General features: G+C 29.8%; 1 long non-coding RNA gene across 2 annotated transcripts; it reads right to left on the reverse strand.

Annotated features, from left to right (window-relative positions):
* Window positions 1-1,380: 1,380 nt before the first annotated feature.
* On the reverse strand, window positions 1,381-2,521 carry LOC119668299. Of its 2 annotated transcripts, none has more exons than XR_005251478.1 (5): window positions 2,221-2,521; window positions 2,118-2,157; window positions 1,995-2,038; window positions 1,633-1,776; window positions 1,381-1,573 (listed from the first exon to the last, which is right to left on the reverse strand). It is a non-coding gene; the product is annotated as an uncharacterized LOC119668299 (long non-coding RNA). The 2 variants fall into 2 exon arrangements; XR_005251477.1 differs by having other exon boundaries at window positions 1,969-2,038.
* Between the last annotated feature and the right edge of the window lie 6,545 nt (window positions 2,522-9,066).

Here is a 9,066-nt window from a genome sequence, read left to right on the forward strand (position 1 = left end):
AAGAAGTTGAGAAGTTGATGATGTATTTGATGACAATAAAGAAATCAATGCCATGTATTTTGTGTAATTACATAGTTATAAGCCATATTGAGGTACTACTTCTTGACTAAGAAATTGATTCAAGCTCCAATTTAAAAGAAGAGAGAATATGGGATTTGTGTGGAGCAGTAGAATATTCGTATGTGTGAACATGAATGCGGGATAGGTCATAATGTAGCCAATGCACCTGGGATGTATTGCTTTTTTCTGGCCATATCCGGGTTTTTATTCCATTTTATTGCAACCCAAGCGTGAAGTAGTTATAAAAGTTTTACTCTATAATAGTTGGATGTATTTGCATGTTATTGTATATTTGCAATAAATCTGGATGTAAGGACCACGGATGTGTATGACAGTCTAGGACCAACATCAAAAGTATTGCAATTATATAGAGTATTTATTGCGGGAGTATATTTGCAATACCACGGAATGATGGACCTAAGGATATAACAATCGAAAATTCAAATCAAAAAAATTATAACATATATTAATTATGAAAAAGGTCTTATATCACATCAGGATAAATAACTCAATTTCTGTCACCAATAATATGTGTAACTAAGAATTAACAAGATAAAACATAATAAATTTATTATTTATTAAAGATCTCCGGTTTAAATTATATGTTCGATGAAAATTTAATAAGCAAGTCATAGCTTACTTATGCTATAACCCTTACAAACTCTGTTTTTCTTTAAGGTGTCTTTATACAAGCGTTATTCGTCTGCGATCCCTTTATATTAATTTTTATATATTTTTTTAAAAAGCTTCTATTTTTTGTCATTTTAACTGTCATGGAAAGTCGATCATATTTTTGCTCTTTGTATGTAATGTATCCAAACATCGAGTTAAACATCGGATAAGTTTTGATAAAAGAATTATGAAAACTATACGGTTAAAAGTTTGATAGCAGAAGTTGCCTTTTCCCATGTTGCAATCAATGGAATAGTATCTTGTTCTAAACATGTTCTCGATTTGAGAATTTATATATTCACTTTTGTTGTATTTTTATTTTAAATTAAAAACAAAATTATAATTATGCATATAAACAAATCTAATTTGTTTTAACACGCTAAATATAGAGTATATTATTATAGTGAGAATTCCTGTGACGATGTTAGGTCTTGTGAAATAAACACTTATAACTTGTTAAAACTAACATGCAATTAATCTTAAAATAACCTTATCTTCAACTTGTAATTAAATAAAAATATGCACTAATTTGTTCATTAAACATTTAAATGATTTGAATATTTATTTATTAATAAGAGCTATATATATATCCTATATTGTTACAAAACACTAAAATGTTTATGTAAATTTTAATATTCTCATACAATTAGTAATTGGTAGACAGCCAACTTCATCTATCATAACGACTGTCAAGTCTACTCCATCCACTTAGTGATCTAGCACTAGTTCCAATACATCGAATCCTAACCATTGCTTCCAAACTATTGATATCACTCATACTTCGTACACCCGATGACTTGGCACTAGTTCCACTACACAACACCCAACTATTGTTTTTAAGCTATTTTTATAGGAATATATGAACATTTATTAGTTTTAAATAAATAAAATTAAACTTACAAGTAATGCTAATAAGTTTTGAATCAAAAATAACACGTCTCAACTCCGAATCAATAGAATCACGTTGTCAAAAACTACTAAACTCTAAACGTTTTCACACAAAGTGTAAAGAAATCACTTGTGTCGCTAATGTCATCCATATGTCTAAAAAATATATAATTAAAGATTTCAAAAAATATTTCTAGAACTACAATAATCTAAGGGCTATGTAATAACAGTTCATGCCACCAGGTACATTGGTAGCATTAACCATCGCCTCTAAACAAGCAAGTAGTTCCTCATTGTATCACTTTACTGTTGAAAAGTCTAATGCTAGTAATACGATGGTATACGTACTAGCTTCAGAAGCTAAACATTTTTACCTCCGGGTATATAACTTGCATTGATCAATTTTTTAAATTCTTTCCTAAAAAAAATCGTTAGACAAAAATTACTTAAAATCCTGTTTCTCAAAGATGATATTTAGTATTGTGTCTCATACATACTTCATTATCCTGTCAAAAACTCCTAGTTAAATTTTATTATCTGAAATATGAAGACATTAATATGTAAATTTGTTGAAAGATTTATAAAAATTTTGAAGCTTACCTCGCTGCATCTATCTTCGATTTATTACTCTTGATGTGACTTTATGCAATCACATATTTTAGCAATTCTAAATAATACTTTTATGTTATATTATATTTATTTGTATTTTCAATATATATTGTCTTGACAAATACTATATCTCTTAAAAGATCCGGTTTTATTTTCATATAGTATATAAAGCAACTTATGTAGTCATTTGATTAGAGGAAGTATTTTTCTCGACTTTCTTGTACTTTATGTATTCTTCTTCTTAACTTACATATTCTCACTATTCTACCATTTTAAAATAAAATTAATAATTTTGATAGATATATTCTAAAAGAAATTTATTTCAACTAAAATAAAAAATATTTTAAAATTAAAAATACTTTTTCACTATATATTATTTTGAGCATTCATATAGATGACTAGATTAAACATATGAGTACATTATGTTAATCCTTTCACATTAATAAAAAAATGGGAATGTATGTTAAAATTATTTTTTATATAGTATATATAATTTTATATAGTTTTTTTTATATAGTTTTTAAAAGAATGGACAAAGAATTAATATCAACGGATGGCTTCATACAAGTTTCATTATTTGTAGACATGAACTGGAAAGGGGCTACTCACGCCTTCTTGCATTAGAAAGTTGTACGAGAGTATGAAAATAAGAAACATATGTACAACGGCAACGATTTGAGAAGATTCAACAGTTAATAAGTGCTTATCACATAATAGCGCTATCTTAATCCTGATTACTGATATATACATATAACCCTTTTTTTTTATATTTGATGGAAATAAAATGTATTCATCATTTTTTGTCACTAAAGCAATGAACCAATGTATGATTCACAACTCGACCACGTGAATCAAACAATTAAGAAAAGATAACCAAAATTAATCAAGAGATAAAGAATTGAGTGCAATAATGTGTTTTGATGTATCCAGCACATAGCCCGGATCTTGCACCATTTGACTACCATTTATTTCAGTCTCTCCAAAACGCTCTTAATAGTAAAAAATTGGGGAACTGAAGAACAGCTCGCCAATTTCTGCACCGATGAAAATATGAATCTAACTTGAAAATGCAAGTGTCTTAAAGAATATAGATAATACAAACTTTATTAAAATTAATTTTTAATAAAGAAAATTTTTATTTAAAATGTGCTAAAAAACGAAAAATACTTTTTATGTCACCTAATATAAGTGCACCTACATTCTTTCCATATGTCATGTTTAAATTTAATAAATTAGAAAGTTTTTACTAAAGCCCCCCCAACTACGTCTCTAATTGAAAAATGGTTTTCAACCGAAAGAAATCGCTACTGGCGCGACATTATATGTAACCGTCAGGCTAAAGTGCGGGTTCGTCACTACAGTTGCAGTAAGGTATCATTCTTCAGCAGAACAGAGTTGAAGCAGCTGGCGGGATATTTAACTCGGACTGTATTATCACCTTAACAAAATGGGTCTGTCCGAAGATATAGATTGTCCACTCTACTTAGAAGCAGACGAGAATTCCAGTCTAGAATTACTTTCTCCTTCTGACATTAAGAGATCATCAACGGTTGACATTTTGGTTTTCATTCGAAGATCGAAAGATCAACTATGGTCGTGGTGCTCCGGTCTCTTAGGAGACGGTACCCTGTTTATTTCTATTTTATTTTATTTTATTCTAATAGACAGATTCTATTCCCCTGTTCCGTGAGACACGATGTCAAAAACTTAAATTGTGTTTCATTTATGGGTTCTCCATACAAAATGATAAAATTAACTAAGAATAGATATTTAGCTTAGACCTAGACTTATTACTTTTTTATTGTTAATTCGCAATATAACTATGGAAAACTAATTGTGTACATAATAACTTATTTCTGTGCTATAAGGCTTATATATAGTGCTATAACTTATATTTCAGTACAATATAAAATTGATCTATGTTTTAAAGTTTTCTTTTAATTTTTAAAAAAGCTAAACTTATGAACTTCCAGTTCATTATTTATATAATTTATTTATTCAACCCTTTAACCCTTGATAATAGTAGTTTCAAAAAATTATTCACGAATTTTAAAATATAAGAAATAATCCTAAGACAATCGTCTTGATGATGGGTCTTTGGCAATACTCGGTAAAAATTCAATTAATAAGAAAATAATAATAATTTTTTGTTGTTGCAATTTCACTACTGTTCCATAAAATCCACTCTATTGAAAACAATAGTTTATATTAATAATTTAATTTCTTTCGCCAAAACGGACGATAGAAATCATTTTAATTTATTTATTTAATTCATATTTATCATGTCAATCGTTGGGTTGTACTTAAAATCCTTTGAATGTATTTTAAACAATCTCCTTCCAATTACCTATTATAAACAAGAAGTATCTGCTTCAGTAAATACTAACTTTACTCCAACTTTAAAGTAAAGTTTTGCAGTTCGTGACGATAAGAAAAATCGTGCTGTTAATTAATGGAAAATTTGAAAATAAATAATGTTTTTAATTTGGAAAGTAAACACTTATTCAGTTAAGTTAATTTTAATTAAATCTTGTAGCTAATTAGATTAAAAGTTTAGTGCCAATTCGTATCACAAAATAATAATTAGCAGTGTTGTATTCCTCAATTCATAGTCTTGTAGTCTTGTAATCTTGTAGTCTTGTAGTTGGTACTGCAGACTTCCGCAACGAAACTTATTAGACAGACAACCACAAATGAGTTTCCGCTTCCTATATATTGGCACTGGTAAAAACAGTGAAGTTATGAAAAAATGTATAATAAAAATACAAATGAAAATGAAAATGAAAATAATACTTTTTTTAGATACATTATTATGCGAAGATACTCCAAGGTATTGTATAAAATATGAATAATCATGCTCCTATAATTATTTGGAATACTAAAGTACAGTGGAATTTGTTAGTTTTTCAGATATTTGAGATAATCTTCAGATATTCGTCATTAAAATCCCTTGGGTTTGAAAAATGTTTGATTTTACTCACTGCTGCTTAAACTGCCTCACAGTTAAACTATTTACATAAGACTGACTGATAAATCTTACATCAATAAGCCAGACACTAATGATAGGCAAGAGGTTAAAGTGCAGCAGCATATTAATTTAGGTTCAGTCGAGACAGCAAATACGCCACTCTTATCTGCCAAGCAGACTGAAAATTCGAAAATTCATAAAAGCAAAAAATCGTAAATAAAAAGTCTGTAATAAAAGCGCAAAAATACGTTCATTGATGCCACATAAACATAAACAGTAAGACTTTATTAGACGTAACCCAATGAAATCCGACAAAATCCAATGGAAAATAGAAATGTTGAACGTGCACGGAAAAAATTGCACGGAGTTCAGCGTCAGGTGCCCCATGGGTATTTGCATGAACAATGTATGCGAAAAAGTGTTGATGATGACGGTCGGCAAAGTGAGAGATGATGTTGAGGCCTGATTGAGATGATCATGCAATTCACAATTAGACAGACACGAGCAACATTCAGCATTCAGCATTCAACATTCAACAAAAATCTGAAGTCAGAAATCCGAAATTCGAAATCTGTACAACAATTGCTGTTGTTATAAGTACAACGTGAACGGTTCAACTTGGTGCCATGAGTGCCATGAGTGCCATGTAGTGTAGTGTAAGTGGCGTGGATGTTGCATATACATTTGTGACACCGACACCACTTTCACCGCAAACCATTGAAAATTATGATAGAAATACGGTGAGATGGCAAGTCAGCACAGCTCAGTGGGAATAAGTGAATCAATGCACAAAGCTACTCGACACTAAGTTGCAGCAATCAGCGATTGCCGCAACAATTGAGATGCTGTGGCTGTGATAGAGTTGATGTGTGGCATGTGTTAACTTAGTAAAAATGCATCAATTGCAAGTTAACGAAACTTTAAAATTTACAAATTGCAACTTTAATATATTGTAAAACAAAAAGAAACTTATCTAATCATAATCGTGCTGCATTGTTGCTTATGTCAGGTCAGATTCATTTTTGTTAACTCTATGAGATACTTTTAAAAAGTTTGCAAATAGTCAAAAGAAAGCAAAGTAATAAGATGAATAGTCGTGATAAAATGTAGGTGTTAGCTTATTTCAAAAATATTTAAAAAAAAAATATTTTAAAATTTTTTTTAAATAATATACGAGTATGTAGTGTGTATTTACAAAAGACAACAAAGCAGTGAATAGGGTTATATGATTCCAAGTTGAAATAATTTAAAAAAATTTTTTAATGAATATCTACAGTTTTTATATTAATTATTAACGAGTTGTATCCCAAGTTTCTTAACTTAAGCAAAAAGAAAGTAGATCGGCTACAAAATAGAGTATTTGCTTTAGTAATAGAAATTATAGGGTTTGATCGATTTTAGGCATGCAATTATAAGATTATGTTACGTTAATACGATATTATGTATTACATTAACTTATGGATACATTAATTCATAAGTTCAGATTTTTCAAAACCACTTCGAATCTTTAACGAAGCTAAAGGCGTTCTTTAAAGAGAGGGCTTATAATTGATCAATATAGTGTTTAAGTCTCCAAAAGATTTCCACGTTAGTTTTTCGGAGGTGATCAGTAAATGTTAATCAAAGTTAAAGAGTAATGATCCGAAATGTATTCATGTAAAAGGCGAAATACTTTGTGTTGAAATCTTACAGAAAATTGACAAAATTCATCCTACAACTAAACAGAAAATACAGCAAGGAACTAATTGGTATTATCACAGGTCACAACACTGGTTAGCAATATATGACCACAGTGAAAGATCAGATTATAGATCTGATCTGTCAATACTATCTTAAGGGTGAGAAAAACTAAGCGCTTTAGTGTTGTCCAGCATTTGTTAAAGTTAGGCTGACTGTTGGAATATGTGCTGCCCACTGCATGCTGTGATCCTGTTCTGCCGTACAAACAAAGCATGTCCAAACATTATTATTTATAGCTATGCGCTACACAAGCGCTAATAGAAGTAAGCAAACCAGTCAATTATTTATCTCTCATCGATCGTCAAAAGATGAACTGTATTCTTCACCTTTCTCATAAATATTTTTTTATTTGTTAATAAACTCTTTAAAAAAAGTTAATAAAGTCTATTTGACTGTTATTTCAAAATGTCGTTTTCAACAAATAAATTAAAATTTGCTCCCTTGTGAGGAGAACGCTCCACGTTGAGAAACACTATTTTAGAGAATTGTTTCGAATTTATGTTGAGAAGAGCCAATACAGACGTTTATGTCGTACACATATATTTCATATATTTGATATTTAACTGATAAAACATCTGTTTGCATAACAGATGTGTCTGCAAAAATAATAGCTTTGAAATAAACCTATTCAAACCTCAAGAATTAACTTTCAATTCGTTAAACCTGTGTTTCCAAATAACGCTGCAGTTCATGGCAAGGGCTTTGGTTAGTGTCACTTAAAAAGCAAAACGTGACAAAAAACCTGGAACTTGAGCACGGAAAGTTTGTGCAGTCTTGACTACTTGTGGAAAAACACGATTAGACATCGTTTCTAATTTGACAAGCAAGAGTTCTAACGCTAATAATATTGGCCTGAATATTTCCTAAGACCACTGATGATGAGTAGTTGGCAATACTCGAAACAGCATTGTATGGTCAATCAAATTTCAATAAATTAACTAAAATTTTTGTTGTTGTCTTTTCATTTTCTATACGAACTTTTAAATAAGTTCTTTTTGTCATAAAACGCGTCATTCTCGTGAAGAAAAAATTAACATTAAAACAAATTAGGTTGTAGTTTTTCACTGCAGTGTCAACTTAGTAAATAAATCACTATATTTTTATAATAATCAAGCTTAACCTTCTACTATACTAAGTGTGTATGAAAGATAATCGAAAATTTACTTAGTAAATTTCTAAGATTTCATGCAATATTTGCGCAAACAGTCTAATCTTAGTTAAGTCCCGGCTTAGCCTGTCAACAAAATAAGAACCTCAAAAAATCCCACCTCTTGACAAATATTTTTCCAAAACAATCACAATCACATTGGGAGATAAGTAATGTATAAATATTCTATATATAGCAAATATTCTATTATATACTTAAAAAGCACTTAATAAAAAATAAAATTTATTCACACGCAGCAATTTGAAAAACTGCAAATACGAGATTTTAGCATTTTCGTCTAAATTGAAAGCGTAAATAAATATCTAACTATTACAGTCTGGACTCGTGTATCTTTTGATGAACTTCAATTCATATGCATACATGCAAATTTATCACCCAATGATACAAGATACAATACATAATAGAATGTATTGTAAAAGCTTGTGTACTCGTATTTTTGTGTAATAATTTTGCCAATAACATAACAAAGTACTAGCACTTGTGACCCTCGAAGGTGAGCGGGTGATCCGGTGATCCGATCCGGGGAGCTTCACTTTTTCTTTTCTTATTTAGAGAAGTGGTAAGAAGTGGTAAGAAGTGGTAATTTATTTATATATAAAGTGATTTATATAAATTATCTTCAACAAATTTAAAGAGTTTAAATATGTAAATTTTGCTCGTTAAGCGATTTATAAAAATTTATTAAAGCGGGCACATTTTGCGTCTTGAATTTAGCCGCCGTCAATTGGCGAGCAGCGCTACTGTGTCGTTTACTTCCAATTGAAAATTCCCAAAGTGCCCGGCTTGTGATTTGTGTATTTTATTTTTATGAGTGACTGTCTCAGTCTCAGTGTTTAAAAGGAAGATAAATATTTGCTTAAATGATTTACTATATTCGAAAAATTATTTTTATGATTTTGCTTAAGTGATAAAATGATAGGTATTCAGTGTTAATCTTACATAAATCATGTGAAATGTTTTT

Source organism: Teleopsis dalmanni, chromosome 1 (genome assembly GCF_002237135.1).
Source record: "Teleopsis dalmanni isolate 2A chromosome 1, ASM223713v2, whole genome shotgun sequence".
NCBI classification, from domain to species: Eukaryota; Metazoa; Arthropoda; class Insecta; order Diptera; family Diopsidae; genus Teleopsis; species Teleopsis dalmanni.